Source organism: Manacus candei, unplaced genomic scaffold (assembly GCF_025592945.1).
Source record: "Manacus candei isolate 608988 ecotype Guabito, Panama unplaced genomic scaffold, ASM2559294v1 h1tg000124l, whole genome shotgun sequence".
Taxonomy (NCBI): Eukaryota; Metazoa; Chordata; class Aves; order Passeriformes; family Pipridae; genus Manacus; species Manacus candei.
Window position 1 is genome coordinate 1,046,122 of NW_026138172.1, and position 21,389 is coordinate 1,067,510.

The following is a 21,389-nucleotide window of genomic DNA, read 5'->3' on the forward strand; positions in this document are numbered from 1 at the left end:
CTTTTTTGTGTGTTGATATTTCGTAAAGTTATCTGGCTTCATTAGTCAGCTTTTATGTCCATCTGAACCAGCCAGGAAAAACATTTCCCCTGCTCTGGCTGGGCTTTGCTTTAGGCTCCCACTTTCAGTTTTGCCCAGCTATTTCTCAGACCCTTCATCAGATTGGTAGTTCCTTACAGGGGATCAGGCCCAACATTTGTTACCCTAAATATCTGCAGTTGAGGTAGGAACCCTAAAATATGCAAATTTAACTTCTGAAGAGAGCTATGAGCCTCATGCTCATGTAAATAACTGGTTCTGCTGTGCAGAAGCATAAGACTGCACAAGAGGGCTTCTGCACAGCCAGTTTGCTGGAAGCTGGGCTGTTGAGGGAGTGGTGCCCTCGTAGCACATCTGACCTACACAAAGGCCCTCTGAGAGCACAAAGCAGCACCCCTGGCAAAAGCACAACAATTAAATGCAGGCAGATTGAGACAGATTTTTCCTCAGTGCACACAAAGAAATGATATCAGTAAATCACAGAGATGAATGCTTGCTGTGGAAATGTAGGGAAGAAAAGTTGGATGGGAGATTAGAAAGAGAATATCAGAGAAGTCCCAAGGCAACCACCAGCTATCATACTGCACCTCACCTTTGAGGGAATTTCCTTGACAAAAATCCCAACAGCTACTGCCTTCTCAGCTTCCAAAGGCCTCCTTAAAACTCACCTTAAAACTCAGCTCTGTCATCACTCTTCTGAATGCGGACTGTCAGACCATATCCTTTTGGGAAGGACATGGAAGTGGGCACGAGTAGGCTTTCAGGAAGAATTTCTTCACTGAAAGAGTGGTCAGGCATTGGCAGGGGCTGCCCAGGGAGGTGGTGGAGTCCCCACACCAGGAGGTGTTCAAGGAATGACTGAATGTGGCACTCAGTGCTCTGAGCTGGTTCAGAAGGTGGGGATCGGTCACAGGTTGGACTCGATCTTGGAGGTCTTTTCCAACATAAATAATTCAGTGATTCGGTGATTCAAAGGTTTGATTAATGCTAAGATTAATGATCTCTGTGTATCTGTGGGCACACTGAGGCATACTGTCACCTTGCTTTTTCCTCCCCATATGTGTGTAAGGATCAGGACAGTCCCCTGCCTCTATTTGCACTCCCTAATATAACCTGAAATTAAGAAGTGAGGCAAGAAAACTGAAGCAGGGTTTCCAACTTGATGAGAAACAGAACTGGGTCACACGTTGGGCTTAAAAGCAAAACTGGGGTGCCCCACATGTGCCCATCATACACACAAATAGTTGCATGTGTCTCGAGAAAGGATGTTAACAGATAAAGCTCAACGTGACTATGATCAACAGGCAGCATAAGTCTACAAAGCTGGGAACATAGGTCATATCCATGGAAATGTAGCATCTTCTGTTGGAAATTGAATCCAAGGAAGTTCTATTTCTCAAAAGCTTTGAATCAACAGAAATAAAAGAATGTAAATATATGTCTACATCTAAAAGACTGTGTAGCTCTTCTACCTCAGGAAAGCCTCTCCTCTTAGTAATTTTTTTGTTTGTTTTGCCTACAATTTATTCCAGCTTCCAAGGCTATATCATATCACATTGGCATCAACATTTACAATGAGTTTGTAATCTTTTTAAAGTATATAAATGCTTGCAGCTTCATGTAAACCCCAAACATGCATTTGCTGAATGTTTCCTAATGCCTCCTTTTTAAAAAAGAAAGTTAGATGGAAATGAGCTAACATTTCTTCAGTGGACCAGTGCTATTTTAAAGAGAAGAATGAGCTGCAGAATGACTCTTTCATCAGCCCACTGGGGAAGTCAGCTTTAAGAGAAGGAAGTAAAAATTTACTGGGCATGAGCAGATGTTCTGGTAATCATCTGCTGAAAATAGATTAATAGCAGATGAGAGTTTAAATTTCAGTGGGTGAAGATCAGGAGGCTTCTTCTCAGCTTTTTGGCTAAAATCAAGCATGTGTCCCCTGTCTGGGGGACTATATTCCACATTGACAAGAGGAGGGACAGTCTGATCTAATTGGTTGTTTCCAGCTCAGGCTCGTATGACTACACAGATTGCAAATAAAATCAGTCAAATAATTTGAGAGAAAAGAATATGACCTTTGTATATTTGAACAAAAATATGTTGGAAGGTTGTGCTGTTCATGAAGTGATATCAGATGCTGAGGAATCAGACCATTAAAAATCTTTAAAAGGCTTAAAAATAACCCCAAGGTAGGAAATGGAGATAATTTTAATAAAGACTAATGCAAAGTAAATGAAGTAGGGAAAACAGGACCAGCTGATTCCTGTTCCATGGCAAACAAAAGATGCAGAACAATGGACTGCTGAATATTCAGCCTGGGGTTATTAGAACCATATCTCCCATCTCTTCCTATATGTTCCTACCATTCAAATGAAGCAAAGAAATTTAAAATACATTTTAAATCATCAATCTCATACCATACCTCAACAGATAAACCATCTAGCTAGTTTCCTATGGGTCACCAAAATAAAAATCTGCAGGGCTACCCTTCTGTTAAGGCTCCTTTCCCCACTTTTCAAGGCTTCACCTGCAACAGTTCCAGGTGTCTTTGCATGCCCTTTTTGTCATTATCCTTATAATGTCTGGCAAAGATCTGCTCAACTAACTTATTCCCAGAGTGCCTATTGTGTTGCAAACCTCACCAGGAGTTAGAACTTGCTTTTCTCCTTGCCAGAGTGGGTTTGTAGCTGTTTGCTGGAGACACCCACTAAAGGATATTGTCTGCTGAATCCCCTGCAATGATCGAGGTGTGTGTGTCTGTCGGTTTGCTCTGATGAGCTGCTGTCACTCTGCTATTTTGAGTGCTCAAAATCACCACTGCTGATTCACTGTACTCTGGCTGTGTCACTAAAGCCAACATGTACTGCTGGCTAAGGTTATTTTTGTTAGACCATTCACTTGTTATTTAATACAGCCATCCTTAATCCAGTCCTTTTCCACTTACAGCTGATGTCCCACAGGACTTTATCCTTGGCCCTGCATTTTTCTGTGTCTGTATCACTGTACTCCCCGATTATATTATTCAAATGACTAATTATTCCTATGCAGATGACAAACAGATTTGTTGCTCTCATGATCCCCTCTCCTTTTTTTTTTTGTCAAATCTATATTCCATATTACAGAGTTCTTCCAATAAGTTTCAAGGGTGGAAGTTTTTCAATAAGTTATTTCACAATTATTCAAGACATATTTATATCTTGGCTTCTTTTCTGTTTTCTAAAGTTGAATTAGGTTTTCCCATTTCAATAGGAAAACTCAGCATTAAAGTCAAATGGAAGGAAATCTGGAAGGTCTGCTTTGTTTTTCAATCAGCACATGAAGAAAAATATATTGGGTTTTTCTTCCAGTCTATCATGTATTCTTAGTAGTTTAAAGCAGAACTTTAACAACAGTCTACATTGCTTTTTTTTCTGTCTTAGAGTGGAAATGTACAGGGTGAGTAAGATTTAAATTTCTCCAAGGAGACTTTTTCAGTCTTTCCTGCCTTAACAGTAAAATACATTAGGACCTGCATCAACTGCAAGTCTAAGATTTATTGCAAACTTATCATCATCAAGGCCATAGCAGAAAAAAACCCACACAACTACAAAAGCTCTCATATAGATGTATATGAAGGATGGACTTCTATTGGTTATAATTTGACTAGTGATAACTCAAAAACTGATTATTATGGTTTTTACTGAAAGCTGAACATTCCGAAACATGGCCAGACAAGCATAACTAAGTGAGACTAAGTTTATTTAGGCACCTTTAATATGAGCTAAGTCATATGGTACTAAAGATAATAATCATATTTTTCAGTCACAGCCAAGACAACAGAAAGGGCAAAACCAATAATTTTATTCAGACTCTTTCTGTAGTTAGCATATTGCCCCTAGGAATTTTGCAAATACAAAATTCATTGCTGAATGCAGCATTTTAGTGAGTATTTCTCATTATTTCCTCATCATGAAATCACTAGTCACTCATTCTTTATTTAAGGAATATAGCAATATAAAAATTATATGCTAAATAAATAGTTATTTTAAAATGCTTGTCCAAAGAAATACCTCTCTGCTGCGTATCTTAACAAGAAAAAGAGTAACACTGAGGGGTTGAAAGAAGCTGAAAAAAGTCATCAACTACTTTATAAGGGATACCAAAGGAACTGTTAATCTTTATGATTTAAAAACAAAAAAACATAGAAAATGAAAAGGCATAAATAAAACCTGAAGCATGTAAACTTCCTTCTTAAAAGACAAACTAACTGGAATTTAAACATTTTCAGTTTTTATTAAATAGACAGGAAAATACCAGACACATACAGACAGGAACTTCTAATTGTTTCAGGTAATATAATGAGACATCTTTTGCTGACATTGGTAACACAGATGCATTAGGAAAGCAACAGTGAGGCAGTTTGTAGAGAGGGGGGGAAAAAAAGACAGGTCCTAGTAGCTCAGTAAAAATAATCATCTTCCCATTTATTCCATCACCAAATGGATCCGTCATGTCTGCAAATGCAATTGTACAAGATTAATGTCTACTCTGCTGATGCCAGCCCTGGACATTGAGGCAAATAACAATGTGATGTGATAGTGCAAATAAAAAGCAATTTCTTGTTATTATCACAGAACTCTGGCCACGGTTATTTCCCCAAAGCAGAGCCAAGTGCTGAGCTTTTGGCCCCCAGCATGGGCAGCACTGGATTGCATGACACAGCACTGCCAGATCCAGACAGTGACTGCAGAAGTGTCTGTGCTCTGGGCCAGAGGTATTGAATCTCTGCCTGTACAAGGGGTGGTGTTTTTCTGTCCCAAAAGCTGTGTATCCAAGATACAAAATCAGTTCATCCCCAAGCATGGATGCCAAAGTGTGTGACACTTGCACGAGCAAAAGGAAGTGCAGGGCACCAGTCCAGGTGAGACATCAAGACCCAGAATGTCTTGACAGGGATATGTCAGTCCAAAGCAACTCCTTGCTCGTGTTATCTATACAACTGGAGGCACTTAATTTAATTCTGTGCTTGATTAAATGAAGATAATGGAATGTGAGGATGAGCATGTTATAGATTGAGAAGTGCTCAAGTAATACAACAAACAAATAAGAGAGTGTGGCTACATCTTGTGCATCTTATAACTTTCACAATTTCCTTCAAGAAACTGTAGTCTTTTGCCAACCTTTCCCTTTTCTATTTTCATTATTTCTCCAGGTTGTAGATTTACCTTACTACACGTGTATATAGACGTGCTCAAGTCATGATTTCACACCTTGAGCAACGCTGCTATAATTTACCCATTTTGACAATTTGCCTTTCTCTTCCTTAATTTCTACCAAGACTGACAGTGTAAATCTCCTGTTTATTTTATTCTCTTACTCCCACTTGTGAACATGACCAGTTAAGGAATATATTAGTGTGTACAAGCAGAGAACAGAACACCCTGGCATGAAAAATCTGGCCAAAACACACTAAAAAAACCCAGAAAAACCCAACAATATAATCTGAATTTCTTAGATAAAGCACTGTGGAATGAAACAGTTGACTTTGCTAATCCTCTGCAATGTTTCTTCATGGCATTGCTACCTCTCCAACCAAAATCTTCCCACTCATGTACAGACAGGAAGTGTCTCTGAATGGAAGATGATACAGGAAGCCTGAAAACACAGGCGTGCTTCCCCTGAAGAAGATGGAAATTTTTAATGGCACGTAACAGAATGAAAACGAGCTGTTAGAAACTCAAGCACAAATGTAGAATAGATTGGTGAATCTGCCAAATAAAGAGGCACAGACCTGTGCATTCCTGTTGTACTCCATGCAGGACATACATGGAGGTGAGTAACAAACATGCCAGAATTGTCAGTCATTTTAATTCCTTCTAAATACACAGTTTGGATTTTAAAGTTGCTTTACTTTTCTTGTTATTTTCCAAATGTTTATCCATGGGCACTAATTACTAAAGCATGAAAAATGTGACTTTTAAATGTAAAGCAAAATCATCCCTATTTGTTTAGAATAATTTTATCAGAAAATTTCTCGTATGCCAATGACACAAATTTCTTGCTGTAAAAGCGTAGCACAATCTCAGTACATCTTCTGAGGCTGAGGAATACCATATATAATAACAAAATGCAAAATTGAAAGCCCCACAAATAAATCAAACTTCCTCAAAGAGGAAGGGAGGAGTGTATCTCCTCTGCCACCTCCTGTATTTCAGCAGTGGCAATGGAAAAATCACGTAATCAGCTGACCTGGCTACACTCTGTGCCAAATTACCCAGAAAATAAGCCACTATTCTGTAAAATACATCATATCCAACTTGATTATCAATAATAAAATCAACAAACTTCTTGAGGCCAAAGAGTTAACATTAGAAAAGGGCAAAATGTAATTCCCCTTGAGGGAATGAGACACACTAATCTGCACAGAGATTTATACCCTAAACAATTTTCCAGATGAAACAGCAAGATCATGGAAGTCAATCTTTAGACCAGATAACAGGCATGTTACCAGTAGGGGGATTAATGAAACAGAGACAGAATCCCCACTCTAGTAGACTCAATTTCTAGGAAAAAAAGAGAAAAAGAAAAAAAATAAAAAGAGTTAGTTAGGACACCAAACTGAAAAACAGAAGAATGGTACCTTAAAATATTGCTTCATCACTCAATACTTGATCTGGGATATTAACAAACAAGCCTATAAAAGGATGATTCAATTTTGCATGGAAAGATTTTAAATTTCAATTCATTCTTAGCAAAATTATTTTAAGGAGGTTACTTTAATTTAAAAGTGCTAACAGATGGTACAAATGTGTTTCATGTAATAAGTATGTTCTCCTAATCATGTGCTACAAGCCCTTGCAGGATGGTGTGTCCCTTCAAGGTCTCTTCCCAAAGATCAGTAGCAGTGAAAGGAAGGCTGGCTGTATTTGCAGAGGCTCGACTAGGAGGGGATTAAGATGAAGATAATCAAAGTATTTGGGCTGGCTTGTTTGCTGGCAGGGAATTCAAAACCTCCCTGAGCTGCTACGGGGAGAGATGGGGAAGAAGCACTGACAGTCTCACAGTAACATCATGTGACTCATTTTGGATAAGGCAACTTGTCTTGGGGTGGATAAATAATCAGTTAAACAGCAGGAAACTTGGTAGGAGGAGAACCTGCACTGCTGAAGAAAAGAGTCACCAAAGGGATTTTGCAGTGTCAGCACTATAAAACATCATATTAATTGGCCTGGAAAAAGATAAGCAGTAGGAAGGCAAACAACGCTGATGAAGGTTTTCAAGGTAGCAAGGATAAGAGCAGACTATTAAAAATTGCAGGAAAGCTTTGCAAGAGTAAGAGCCTGAACAATGACAAGTGGCTCTCAACATAAATATATAAATAAAGCAATATCTATGGGTTAAATCCAGATTCACACATAAGATGCTGGCCTCTGATTTGACCTATAGCAGTCAGCAATGACATCTTGGGGTTGCAACGTAAAAATATCAGCTCAGTATTTTGTAAAAGCCAAGAAGTAAAGCAAACATTACATTCTATTAGGCAAGATAGAATAGACTCTAAAAAAAATCCACCATTCAAACACAGCTGTACCCACATCTTCAACTCAATGTGCACTCTTTGTCTCCTCACCTCTGAAGAGATAAGTTAGACCAAAAAAAAGGGTTCAGAGGAAGGCAAGAATCACCATAAAAGCCTTGCTATGACAGCTAGAGAGGAGTCACATAGGAGACCAAGGCCTTTTGTTCTGGAAACTTAAGGAAGTTACTGTAGAAGTCTATAAAGTGATGCATGATAAGCAGATGGGCTGTGGAGGGACAGCCTAGTGCCTCTTTCAGAGCAAGCACTAAAGGGCCTCAAAGCCAGACTAAAAATAAACAAAAGGGCATAGATATCAACACAGTGGGTAAATAATTCTGCCTTGTCACAGGACTTTGTGGGTGCAAAAACTGAAAAACGTTTCGAGAAGAAACTAAACCAGACTTTGGAATAGAGATCCTCAAGGAGGATTTTAGGGAGGCAAACTACATCATGTGAGGGAAAGTACCTGAAGTGAAAGTGTTTGTCATCGGGAGAACATTAGAGGAAAAGTGTCATAAATTTTTCTGCCATTCCTGTTGTTTCCTAAACATTTCACCACTGCAGCTGTTATATGCACAGAACTGCACTGATGGACTCTCTCAAAACACATTTTGTGGTAATTATGCCAATACCTAGAGAAGCAGTTCCCAGCCAGAGAAGCACAAGCCTTCTCCAGATGCAATGTGGAGTTGATAAGCAGATGATTGGAAGGCAGCAAGAACAGAGGCAGCAGCCCTGAAATTTGAGCAAATCATCAAGGAAAGAAAAATAGTTGCTTGAAACTTTGCAGCTGAGACTAACAGGAGAAGTTTGGCAAACTGGGGAATCAGTGTCCAAGAAATGCCTCATTCATGGATGGAAAGTGTGGTATTACAATATCTGTGAGGCTCTAAGAGAGCCAGCACCCTCAGTTAACATGGTACCAAGGAAATAGTATCTTCCCACAGGAGCATGGTGATCACTGAAATCAGACAGTAAATGGACAATATTAGATTTTTAGAAATGTTCATTAGCCAGCACGTTCTAGTGATCTCTGCAGAATGTGCTGAGTTATCAATAGCTTTGAAAACCAGGCCCCAGTATACCCAGTTCCTCAAAAATTATGTTTCAAAGGGCAGTCACTCAGTAGATATCAGTGGAATATCTATTACAACACATACTTCAGTCATCCATCCTATCACTATATGCCCTTATCTCCATCACCATAAATTCAGAAACACTCTGCAAATAAAAAAGAACATGGTAGCCAGTCAGAATATACAAGTGCCAATTTGATCCTTTGTAACACAAAAATTAAAGGAGGATTATTAAAAAAAAAAAAAAATCACTCACCAAGTCATTGTAACTAAAATGTGGGTTTTGTTTTCTATTACAGTTCTAAGAATAAACTGTCAGCAAATGTTCTCACAATACCAATGTTTGTTAAAGCTTGACACATTATAAAGTTGTAGGTTCCCTAATACATTTCACAACAGCATGCAAACCCCCCATATTTAATAAGATTTTACTTTTCGGTTGACATAGAGATATGAAGATTTATAGAAAATATAAAGATTTCTTTTATGTAGAAATCACTTCTAGAGATGTAAGGGTCAGGTGGATCATTAACTTTCAATGATGAAAAAGATACTTAGCAGATAGAATGCAGAATATGAATATAAACCTGATACAATGCCAAAGTGTTTTATGCCTTCAGGGGAAATGAATTAGCAAAGCAATAAGGTAAGATTTGTTATTCCAAATCTGGTAGTATCAAACAAATAGAAATTTACAGGAAATCACTACCAGAATTTTGTAATAAACATGATGCTATACGCTGATAGCTGTAAGTATCTTCCATCTTTCACATCTTAAAATCCAGTTTATGTCTCATTAGAAGTATTCTGCATTTTGTCATTTCCATAAATCTTTTTGCTTTTTTGACATCAGCTTACTCAAAGAAAATCACCTTGTACTCTGTCTAGACAACCTTTTAAAAATATATATTACATCACAGTGAACATTTTTGTACTTTTGTTTCAGTATGTTTGTGCCATATTTTTCCTACATTTTTACCATATTGATTTTCTGATAGATATTAGAAATTCACAAAAGAGAGGCCCAGCAATAAATCCATGTGCATACTATGTTGGGCTGTAAATTAATAATGGGAAGATATGTTCAGCAACAGAACACCTAAATCAAAGAATCATAGAATGGCACAAGTTGGAAGGGACCTAAAAGATCATCTATTTGCAAACCTCTGCCATGGGCAGGGACACCTTCCACTAGCCCAGGTTGCTCAGAGCCCCATCCAACCTGGCCTTCAACACTTCCAGGGATGGGGCAGCCACAGCTTCTCTGGGAAACCTGTGCCAGGGTCTCTCAACCCTCACAGGGAAGAATTTCTTCCTGATGTCCAATCTAAACCTCCTCTCTGTCAGTGTGAAGCCATTGCCCCTTGTCCTGTCACTCCAGGCCCTTGGAAATAGTCTCTCTCCATCTTCCTTGTGAGCTGCCTTCAGGAAGTCACCCAAAAAAGTCACCCCAAAGCTTCTCTTCTCCAGGCTGAACAATCCCAACTCTCTCAGCCTTTCCTCACAGCAGAGCTGCTCCATCCCTCTGATCACCTTGGTGCCTCCTCTGGACTCGCTCCAACAGCTCCATGTCCTTCCTGTGCTGGGCCCTCCAAGCTGAAGGCAGCACTGCAGGGGGGTCTCCCCAGAGCAGGGCAGAGGGGCAGAATCCCCTCCCTCAACCGAATCTTGCACAGCATAAGCCAGGTACTCTCAGGAGAGTTTTGTAAAGTCTGCCTCTAGCTCAGTGGATGAGGATGCTCAAGACAAATCATTCCTGTACATTGGAAATTGTGATCCTCAGACATGCCCCATAACACATTTATTTCCTTCTATACGTCATGATAGCAATTCACAAGTGCTAAGTCAAAGCTTTCAGAAACCAATAGGGAAAAAAATATCTCTTTGTATCAGAGCTATTAAGGCCTGCAGAATGTAGCCATCACTTTTAAAGCCCTGAGAGAGTCACACACTTAAGCTCATATCTTAAGAGAGTACTTTAGGAGCATTCACGGATTGAACATACAGGAAATCATTTCTGCAGCAGAAACTCTTCTACTCAGTTTTGAGTGGCTCAGTAGGGTGTGCTCCTCAGGACTTAAGAGACTCCCTACTGGAGAAGGAATGTCAGGACACATTCTTATAATAAACTATTATATATACAGATAAATATTGACTGTCCTCACAGCTGGCATGGCTGGAGAAGTGTTACACACATGAACAGTTCAAAGGTGATCCCACACCAAGCGATATCATTAACTCCCAGTTTACAAGAAAGGATATATCAGGACTGAAATGAAAAAGTGGGAGAGGTTTTTTTGGCCTTTTTCCCCCCCACCACTTGTTTTTGCAGTCTTCAGTAAACATGGATGTTTCAAGCAAAACTCTGGTCCGTTTGCAGAGGGCATGATTGGGTCTGTCTGTTTAATACTGATCCTAAAATGCCTTTTCTTCTGGACATTTAATAGGGAGAGTATTCTGAGATGAGAGATTTAGAGTTATTTTGAAAAACTGGGAGCAAAAAAAAAAAAACAAGGGAAAAAATTAGCAGATGTAAGCAGTAATTGGCAAACAATAAGGATGGGGAGACCAATGCATGGCAGTGTATTAGCTGCATATTTTGGCTTGCTAAAGAAACAATACAGAAAATTGTGTCTTTGTCTTCCACTACCAAATATCCATACTGGCATTTCTATTACCCAGATATTTCATTTGTTGGTCAAGGATAGTTTGAATACACTGTGATATCTTAACCATAAAATTATTTGGTCAGACCAAGATCTCATTTGCACAAGTTTGAGAGGATGGCACATATCACTGTTTCTTTGTACTCACACCATGATTTATCTTGGCCACTCTGCTCTATTCTTACACTCAAATTATGACCTTGTTTATACAGAATCCATCTTTTTCTTCTGTGTTTGTTTGGAACAGGCTGGATTCTCATCTATTTTACACCACAACAGTAGTATAAATAGCAATAACCACATAGATCCAGATCTGGTTATATAACTTTTGCACATGATGTGAAAACATTATAAATATAACTTTAAGTTTAGCATTCACTATTAAAAATATTGAGTGGGGCTTTTGCCAAAATATTCACACATCAATCACAGATAACTGAACAGATGTTTTGGCTGAAGCAGATTTCAACTGGAACATTCACACATATACAAAATGACCTCTTAATGCTGGTAGGATATTATGATTTTAGAGCTTTCTTAAATTTTGTTTTAACAAAGACTCTTAAATAAATATTTGCAACGTGTGTTAGCACGTTTCAAATATTTATAGAGAGGGTTTACAAAAAAAATACAACTAATTGCAATGCTTCCTTTCAACTAAAAGCACAAACACACATATCCAAGTTTACATAACTCTGAAAATCTAAAAAGTACCTTAATTCCCCTAAAGTCCACGTTAGTATAGACAGACACATATATATGTATAGACAGATAGATAGATATGCACAGTATACATACACACAGTTATATATATATCCAAATTAGAAACCCCTGCTTGAACATTGAGCCTCCAAGGAAGCTGCTTTGGCATTCAAACCTTCTCCTCCTGCTCCCACCACATTTGGGCTTTTCACATTTCCCTTTCCACTCCAGCACACTTTGGCTGCCTGTAGGTAACAAGTATAGATCAATGTGTGATCGTGATGTATTTGTCAAACAAACACAGTTTACTGGAGGAAAAAAATTACCAAATTTATGGAAGCAGTGCACCTTTTCCCATCAACTGAACAAAAGAGATTGGTAAGCAATATTTAATAACTAGAAAATTCTACATAATTTATTGATATTTATTTTATGATTAGTTACTAAAATTTTATAATTTCTAAGAAGTAGTCTGTAATAAATACAGCTGTTAGTGTTACAGGCAGTTGAGAGTCAGGATGAACTTTTCAAAGGCACTTACCCCTTTATACTGATTATACGAGCACACATCTGAACAGAGGCACTTGGTCATGGAGAGTATTAGGCAATAGGAGTTTATTCTGTCCTCTTTGTACTTGAAAGAGTACCTAGGTTTGTACTAATGAAATGCCAGCAGGTTAAGAGAGGTGATCCTGCCCCTCCATTCATCCCTGTGAGGCACATCTGGAGTGCCGTGACCAGTCCTGGGCTCCTCAGGACAGGAGGGACATGGAGCTCCTGGAGTGGGTCCAGCAGAGGCTGCAGAGATGATTCAGGGACTGGAGCATCTCCCTGGGGAGGAAAGGCTGAGGGAGCTGGGGCTGTTCAGCCTCCAGAGGAGACACTGAGAGGGGACCTCATCCATGTGTGTCAGTGTCTGCAGGGAGGGGGCAGAGGATGGACCAGGCTCTGCTCGGGGGTGCCCAGCAATGGCACAAGAGGCCACGGGCAGGAACTGATGCCCAGGAAGTTCCACCTGAGGAAGAACTTCTTTGCTGTGCAGTGACTGAGCACTGAACAGATTGCCCAGAGAGGGTGTGGAGTCTCCCTCACTGGGGATATTCCAGAGCTATCTGGACACAATCCTGTGCCATGTGCTCTGGGATGACCCTGCTGGAGCAGGGAGGTGGGACCAGATGCCGCACTGTGATCCCTTCCAACCTACCAATTCTGTGGTTCTGCTTTTACATTTCTTCCATCTTCCCATCTAATTTCAAGGGTCCAGGTAGCATGATGATGCCCATTGCCTCACTTCCTGCATTTGGTTTATAGCTTTTGATACACAGTTCCTTGGCTACACTTACTATTGTGATTTTAATTACAACTGGAGTGCTCTGTAATTATTATTTTCTTTGACAATTACCACTGATGTACAAGTGGAGGAGTAGAACTTAGAGCTACCTATCAGTCTTTCACAGTACTTAGGATTCTACCACAATAACAAAATTGCTTTTACCTTATAATTACATTTGCATCTTTTATGAAATAATGGAAGTTGAGAATTACAAGAAGCACAGTACATGACTACAGAATAGCTACACTGATATCAGGAGGATTATGAATCACTATATTATAAAACCACACCTACTTTTTAATACTAAGATGAGCTGCCTTTAATAACATAATCCAGCAAGTCACCTGATATGCGGGTTTTGTCCTGCATCTGATAATGCTCGTAGAGCATTACAAAGATCTGGAAATTACCAACCATTTACAGCTGGATCTTGTAAAAGCATTTTTTGTGCTGACTTTTCTGTGAAGAGACTTGCCAGTTGGTGGCCAGATGTGACAAAACATCCCTAAACTAACAAATACTTTCCAGGAGCGTCACTGGTGAACTGTGGCTCACAGGTGAAAAACAAACTGGGGTCCCCTGTGGGGCAGGCTGTGACTTATGTCGTTACCATGGTGCTCTCAAATGCCTCCTGCAACAGAACAGTTGAAAAGTAAAGCAAGTCCTCTAATGAGCAAACTTTGGTGCCTGGCTAAAGCCAAACTTTGCCAGCTTCGGGAGAGCAGTTTCTCAAGGATGGCTTTACTTTAAAACAGGAGAGAATAAGGGAGGACCAAAACTTTGCACAGAAGTCCTTGAGAGGGAAGCAGTTGTGAAGTATGAAGTCCCTGTGTATGTAGCAGTCCCCAGATTTTTCTCAGATGTCTTGGATGTTACGAGTTCATGTCTGCAACTGCTGGACATCAGGGAATAGTGAAGGGCTGACAAAAGAAAAGGACAAAAGAGGGACAGACCAAAGAAAAGCTCGCAGTCACTCTGAGGAGTGGCAGGACTGCTATGGGTATAGGATATGGAGAAGAAAGAGCATCATGGACAGAAATGGAGCCTGCTGGGAAGGGCAGAGGTCTGTGGTGGGCAGGCAGGCAGTCCTGCAGGAGACTGGTGTGAAGGTAGGGCAGTGAATATGCAGAGGCCAGAGTTAGGTGAGCAGGTCAAGCACTGGTGAGGTGAAGCAGTTACCGTGTGTTGACCCGTGTAAGCTGAGCAGTGTCACTGGAGGGAGAGAGTAAACATTATCCAGTGAACTCACAGAGACCTGTGACAAGCAGGCAGGCTTGCCAGAGCTGCAGGGCACTTTGAGCTGTGCTGCAAAGGCTGACAGTACACCTACATAATAAAAAATATCATACAAAATTTCATAGGTCCCACTTACCCAAGTGTGCACAATGAAAGGATGCAGAAGCCTTCCAGTGACCTTCCATAGGTACACTATCTTTAGGACATTGCTTTGTCCTGCTGACCTAACAGGGTTCAGTGGCAGTTGAACATGTGCAAATCCTGAGAGGTAAGTAAATAGTGCTTATTCAAAGCCTGTAAATGGAAGTATGGAATATGAGAGCTCTAAAAAGAAAAGGAACACCAGCAGTGTCCAAGTCAGGCATTAGGGCTTTACAACTTACAAATGAGTGAGAATAATGGGAGTGAGCTGAGCAAGAGAGAGAAGCAATTACACATAAATCCAGAAAAACTAAAACCTGAAAAACTAAAGGTGACCTACAGAACATACCTGGAGAAAGACAAGTAATCTTTCACGTCCTGTGACCAGTTTCAATGGGAGCAGACTTTGAGTGATTTGAGGAAGACTCCTAAGTTATAGGATTGGGAGGGATATTCTTTCCCATTTTTAAGGGTCTAAAGAAAAATAACAGTAGTTTGAACTAGCACTTCAGAGATGTCAGCCTGGAATCCCCAAGTATTTGCAAGATCCTTAATATATATCCTATATCTGAGAGATGCTAATTTTTCTTTGGATTATTAAACTACTCCAGCTAAACTGTGACCAAGCTTAGTGGACACGTAGACAAAGCCTGCAGAGAAATCCTCCTTGTCCCCACTGGTAAAATGATGCCATGTCTAAGGGAAGTGCACTGTGCTCCTCCAGAAGAGAAAGATGTTGGTATTCTTCCAGTGCACTCAGTGCTGGCACCAACCTATGGAAAATAATGGCCACCTCTCCATTGTCAGGAGAATGCTCACAAGTGGTGTCCTTAGGTTCCCCCTAGAAAGGTTGTTGTTTCCAAAGAAAATAAGGAATATCAGTCTACAAAGCTGTTCAGTTTTTTTCTCCTCTAAATACAAGTATGTCATTCTCTCTCAAACCTGTTTTGCTCATTTGTTTTACCACGGGACACCTTGTGAAATTCCAAGATCATCTAACTAAGAATTTCCTTAAAATATATAGTATATAGGTCTCAACCATTTTAGTGATTCTATAATGTTATAACATAATTACAGAGATCCAGGCATTGATGGGAGAAACCAGTAGGGAACTGATGAATTAATTCCTAGATGACAGATCTTGAGTATTAAGCCCAAAGCAAAAATATCCACCATTTCCATAAACAAATAAACAAAAACTCCCAAAACCAACCAACCAAACAAACAAAAATGAGAAGCCCCACAAAAATGACAAATAAAAATCCATGCACTGGTTCAAAATAAATAATTGTGTCAAACTGTTTGGTTTCAGGTGATTAAATCATTGTTATATTAAAAGTAACCTAGAATAACTGCATTAAAATTACATAATATTACAGAATACAGCACAATATTGCATAAATCGAGCTCTGATATTATTTTTTCTTTGGCCTATCACCATGAGCACACACCTGCACACATAACAGTGATTTACTGGAGTGCACACATTCATCAGCACTGGGTATCGAGGAGAAAACCCACCCCAAAGGGTAAACTTTCCATGTTGTGAATGGGGATTTAGTCACCAAACTCCCATTAACGTTAATGGGAAAACTGTGCAGCCTGATGCCACTCTGCTAAATTATTTTCTTTCCTTGTTGTTCTATTTGGGACAAAACGATTGTTGACCTGGGACAACTGGAACAGTGATACAGTTTTGCATTATTTACCCTGTCCTATGATTTAATAGACTTTGTAATGACTGGCAAAGACATTGAAAACAACATGATTACAACTTCTATGTGGCTTAGATATCACAGTTTCCTTTTTTATCAGGATGTGGGCATGTGGCACAGTTAATTAACCTTTCCCTCTGTGGCAGCTTTCCCCCACTAAATCTGTGCTCATCCACAGAAACTACTACTGGGTGGCTGGAGCTCAGCCCCTACCTAGAACTTAGGTCAGCAAAGGATATAAAAAGCAGTTTGTGTTGAAGAGGGTGTGCTGAATTCTGAGGGGAAATTACTTTTTTTTTTTCTATAAGAGACCCCTCCACTGTCCATGCTTAACACCTTGGATATGAATCCAGTTTTTACTCCAAAATTCCTCCTTCTCATATACAATATAACACTTGAAAATGTACACAATGTAAAATACCTTGTTGTGCACCTGGAAGGGAAAAATTCCTTCTGTACAGTGTCTCACTTCCTGAATGAATATGCTCGCCTGTCTAGGCACAGTGTCATGAGAAACAGACCTTCTAATAATAACTCAGATTTGGGCAGAATGACACACGCAGCCATTAGAGTAATCAGTAAGACAAGAAGACCTTAAAAGATTTCAAACTATACAAGAATCCCACAAGCCTGAGTCATTATTTACATTACCTTTCCCTGGATCTAGCAAAAGACAGCAAATTCCACCCCCTCACTCCTCACACACACGAACAGTTGGTGTTTTCCCATAAGACAGTCCTATCCTTCAAAGACTAATTTCCATAGCCAGATTCCCCCCAGCCTTTTCTCTGCTGGAATCTGCTCCTGAATCCAAGACAGCAGAAGCTGGTGAGTGACACTTCGTGGAGTGCCTTTTAATCTGTTTTCTTACAGGTCAAAAGAACAGAGAGGCACAACCTGAGCTCAGATCTTTTATAACAACAACATAAACCAGTACATAAATTAATGTATATATGTATAAAAGCAACATATTAAAAACAGGGACCACTTATCTACAGTGTTGCATCCACTCCCAAGGAGGATTCTCAGCACTCTTATTTATGCAAAGGAGTTGCAGGAAGGCCTCCCTGCTTTCCTTTGCATGATGTATGAAATCATGGCTAACCAGCAGTGCCTCTAAAAAATTAGCAAAACCACAGAGAAATTATCCAATCAGCAGAAATGCAGAAGTGAGCACTCTTTTGGTACCAGAGACACCCGGAGGGCTGTTTGCTGCTACAGACAAAGTAAGCAGTGTCCTGGGGACAGGAAAGTAAAGCCCCTTTTTCCCTACAAAAGAAACTGTGAGATTCAGGATGTCTTACTCGGACAAAGAACAGGTTGAGGTGCATGGGGCAGCAGTTTGGGGCAGTCCTCACACAGCACCTCACCCGAATCAACAGCAGCGTGACTTCTGTCCTGTAACATTTCAGAAAAGTGACAAATCGCGGGACCAAAATCCCTAAACTATCTCATATTTTACTACTTTATTTCCCTGAAACTACTACTGTTCAAGCTGCACTGGCCTAACCAGCTTACAGAAATTTTCACTCCTTCAGCCTCCTCCGCAGGCACTCTGGCTCCGGCGGCGTCACCAGCGCACTGTGACGTCCCTCAGGGCTTCAAACCATCCCCGTGGATTTAATTTGCAGATTAAAACTTCTGCTGCAAACAAGACCACTGATAATTAAAAAATGTTTTCAGGGAATCATCTGTGAACAAGCCAAGCAGCTGATTTTGTTACTCTTGTCTCTTTTCACTCCCTATCCTGCAAGCGTCCTGCTATGCCCTGACAGATGTACAAAGCCATTTCTGGGGGCTTCTCATCCACCTAGAAATGGATGTAGTTCTTCCAGCAGGTGACAGAACTCAGCACAGGACACAGAGAAATGAAGACACGAATTAAAGAGTCTGTTGGCCCACTTCTACCAGGCAAGTCTGATAGAAACAGCATTATTTAAAAAATACATGGCCCAACTCCCACTGTAAATACCACCAGAATGTACACCCCAAATCTACCACCATATGAAATTCAGGATATTGATGCCTCCATTTCCCAGTCTAAAGAAAATTGATTACCTTTACCACTGCTGGCCCAAGAGCTTTATAAATATTATTGATAGCACACAGGTGATTTTCGTACATCTTTTCAATTTTCTCTAAATCCCTTAGAAGCCACTTTGACTAAGATAGTTCATAGCTGAGCATTAAGTGTCTGGATGGTAATTAAAACACACAGAGTGAGTCTGTCAGCCCATTCATCTGTTCAAGTCACAACACAATCATTAAAAAACAGGATTCATAATATGGACTTTCCAGCTTTGACAGCAAAGCCATTTTACCTCACCACCTTTTATCATGGAGCATTATTTTAATGCTGATTGAATCACACCTAACTCCCATGGGGCTACTCCAAAATCCTCTCTAAAATGGAGACATAATTTCCTCTTAAATAGTTCATCAACTTGTCAATATTTTCATCTCATTCACTTCACTATCACTGAAAACCTTGCCTTGCCTGTTCAACTTTAATTTTATAAGAGCTGTGTATTACATTTCAGCTCCATATAACACAAAGGAGCAGAACATGTTTTAGCTAATTAATGTTTCTGTAACAAGAGTGGTTGAAAAATATGCATCAAATATTTATATAATTGGCTCCCCAAAGCAGTATTGCCTTGTTCTGAGTGCTGAGAGACTGAAATACAAAGTCCAAAGACCTGGAGCACAAAAGACCCCCGTCTGCTTTCAATACTACATTACTCTGTGTGCTTTCTCATGGGCTTTGGGAGGCATTCATTAACATGGATAAAGGTCTTGGACTCATATTCAACTTCCCTACCCTTTTAAAATTAATGTTAGCTAATATTAAGGTTTCCTCTGCACTTTACAGGAATTAATATTTTGAGACAACTAAAACTTTCACACTGAGTTCTTGCAAGATGTCTCACATGTAGTAAAGGCATGAGACGTTTTTACTGGGATTATCCAAAAATCACGTTGATTTAGGAAGAGAACATCACTCTTTTTTCAGGGTTTTAATTACTCCTAAATTAAGGAATATCTATTATATTATTTTTGCTACTTTTCCCCTTTACAGTTGGCAGAAGACAAAGCCTTTTCCCACTGACAAATGGGGAGCACCTTAGTACAATGAAATATTGTAAATTTAATCCCATAAATAAAATGTAGCTGCAGCACTATAGGCATTTTTTTTGGTTCAGGTTGGGGGTTGTTGGGAGGTTTGTTTGGCAGGTTTGGTTTTTAAGTTTGTGCATTTTTTTCCCCACAAAAATTCAAAACCATGCCTTGGAATATAAAGAAGAAAAATCCAACCACAACCATCACCATCAGTAATATTATTAACAGTGCTGCACAAGCTGACACACTGAGGATCTTAAGGACTTCCTTCCCTTGAAGTGTAATGCAATCAAGGAAGTTTAATGAGGCATTTTCAAAATGATGCTAGCTCTAAAATTCAGATTAGATGAGTTTCTTGGAGGGTAATTTACACCTTGGTTTAGAATTGTCATCATCTTCCCCTTGAAATAATTTTCATTTCCTAGTTGCTTTTTAGCAAAGTACATTTAGAATCATAGAATCATTTCCAATGTGCTCAAAAATTATCCTACTTTGTCCAAATGCCAAGGTGCATCTCCAGCCTCTTCTTATTCTGTGCCTATTATGCTTTGCCATAAGTAATACTAATTGAATACAGTGTGTGTTGCATTTGCAGTCATTAAAGCAGCAGTGCAATTCAAATTTAAGGGAGCTACTGGTGCTGCACATTAGGTAAAACACAACAGTTTCCCCAGAAAAAATAATTAAAAAAAAAAAAATCAATTCCAAGAACTGCCTGCAATATCCAGGGTATTTATTGTCTCTCCTGGGAATCGAGATGCAGTTTTTGAGGGCACATTCAAGAGTCCTACCAGGTTTATTTTATCTAAACTTCTAACTTTGTAGACTGGTCAAACGGGCCAGCCACAGATTCAAACATTATTTTAACTCGTGGCAAACTATGCAAAACAGTAGTTTCTTATGCTGTTGTCATCAGAATTGAGTAGGGAGTTGCCTCTTCTTTCCACCAAATATCAGTTCCACATAACCCTAAATTATCCAAATTCAGTTGTTTTCATGAGCACAGGCTATACTGGACCATCCAAACGTTCAGATTTGGAGACAACCAACCAAATTGCTCCTTGAACCTGATCTACCCTTTCTGGTCCCTGACACACAGCACATCAAGACTGGAAATTGATAGTGGAAGTATTTTTTATGACACATGAACACATGCTGTGGATCAGATGTGATTTGGACATACAAAATATAATCTCAGTTTAAAAACAGGAAAAAAACACAAAACAAAACAAAACAAAAAAAACCACCACAAACAAAAAAAAAAAGGTTGCATTAAAAGAAAAGAGTTTCTCTAGAGGATAGCAATAATAAATGATAGAAAGTTATTAGGAAGTTGAAAAATTAGTCAAAAAGTCCTTAATTCACAAATAATAACTGGGTGGTTATAGAGACAGGCCATAATCTTATTTTCCACAAATTCAAAAAAGAGTAATCCACTTCTCCCCACACACAAATTATATATCTTCACTTGTCTTCTTTTCTCTATTCTTTGACACAATGAATTGACAATACAAATGAGAAAGATGTTTGTCAGTAGTTATTTAGCATATAAAACCCATAATAACACCAAATGTTTATGAGCATCATGGAAATTCCCACTATTCCAAAACAAAAATAAAACCAAAAAACCTGGTGTTTTAGGGCTATTCTGAGTTTAATGAACTTATAGACACATATTTTTCCCACAAATAAAATCAGAAATTGTTCTCATATCAGCTCAACATGCAATTTTAATCAATATATAAGGCCAGCTGTCCCCTTCACATGTTCCTAATCAGCATTTTCTATGAAATACACAGCAAG

General features: G+C 39.4%; 1 protein-coding gene across 1 annotated transcript in view; it reads right to left on the reverse strand.

Annotated features, from left to right (window-relative positions):
* ANO2 (anoctamin 2) overlaps positions 1–21,389 on the reverse strand; it is a 152,887-nt gene that overhangs the window by 128,957 nt on the left and 2,541 nt on the right. The window lies entirely within an intron of this gene.